The 987-nt window shown below is 37.1% G+C and overlaps 1 non-coding gene across 1 annotated transcript; it reads right to left on the minus strand.

Moving 5' to 3' along the window:
- Positions 1 to 589: 589 nt before the first annotated feature.
- Trnav-cac (transfer RNA valine (anticodon CAC)) lies at positions 590 to 663 on the minus strand. Its single transcript has one exon. It is a non-coding gene; the product is annotated as a tRNA-Val (tRNA).
- Between the last annotated feature and the right edge of the window lie 324 nt (positions 664 to 987).

Consider the following 987-nt stretch of genomic DNA (forward strand, 5'->3'; position numbering starts at 1 on the left):
CTATATGTAGAAGTGGAACTCGTTGACTTTGTACTCCACAGCATATTCAGGTGGGCCACTTATTGAGGGAGCTCCTATTGTCAGTAACTTTGGGACTTTTTCCTGGTTAGCCAAAATCTCAGAATTCCAGTCGCATAGACAAGGAGGGCACCTAGGAATTCAAGGGTATGGCTTCGACCCTGTCCCCTGGTCTAGGGCACTGCCTTTACCATTAGGTCCTGCCTTTCAAGGCTAATGTGGGAGTTACCTTTCTTAGGCCTCTTAAATCCATTATTAGTTCACTGACTTTCGAGTTTCTAAAATATTGCTGTTTTTCTCTTCTTTCTGTCTTTACAGATTTTTTAAAAATAACTTTCTTTTTTTTAATGTTGATAGGTCTTTATTTTATTCATTTATTTAAATATGGTGCTGAGAATTGAACCCAGTGCCTCACACATGCTAGGCAAGTGATCTACCACTGAGCCACAACTCCAGTCCTGTCTTTACAAATTTTTAATTGTGTTTGTTTGTTTGTTTTTAATCCCTTTATTGCAGTATTAGTGAGATTTCAGGAAGAAGAGAAGTTAGATACAATCTTTTTTTGTGTGTGTGTGTGGTACTGGGGATTGAACCCAGGGCCTTGTGCTTGTGAGGCAAACACTCTACCAACTGAGCTATATCCCCAGCCCAGATACAATCATTTTAACCCAAAACCCCTTCTAATATCTTTTACTTGCTTGGTAAAGAATGAAATAAAATTATGCTGATTATTCCTATGTGGCAAATCTAGTACAATTAAAAAATTTAAAGTGAGTCCCTCTGAGATATAAAATATTAGTTCCAATTTTACTCAATTTCTCTTGTTCTTATGTTGAAATTGAAGAACAATTGAAAAAAATTTTGCTTTGTCTTCACAGTAATTGCATAAAATTTCTTGGAAAAACCAGGTATATATGCCTATAATCCCAGTGACTTAGGAAGCAGGAGGATCACAAGTCTGAGGCCAGT

Source organism: Sciurus carolinensis, chromosome 5, assembly GCF_902686445.1.
Source record: "Sciurus carolinensis chromosome 5, mSciCar1.2, whole genome shotgun sequence".
NCBI classification, from domain to species: Eukaryota; Metazoa; Chordata; class Mammalia; order Rodentia; family Sciuridae; genus Sciurus; species Sciurus carolinensis.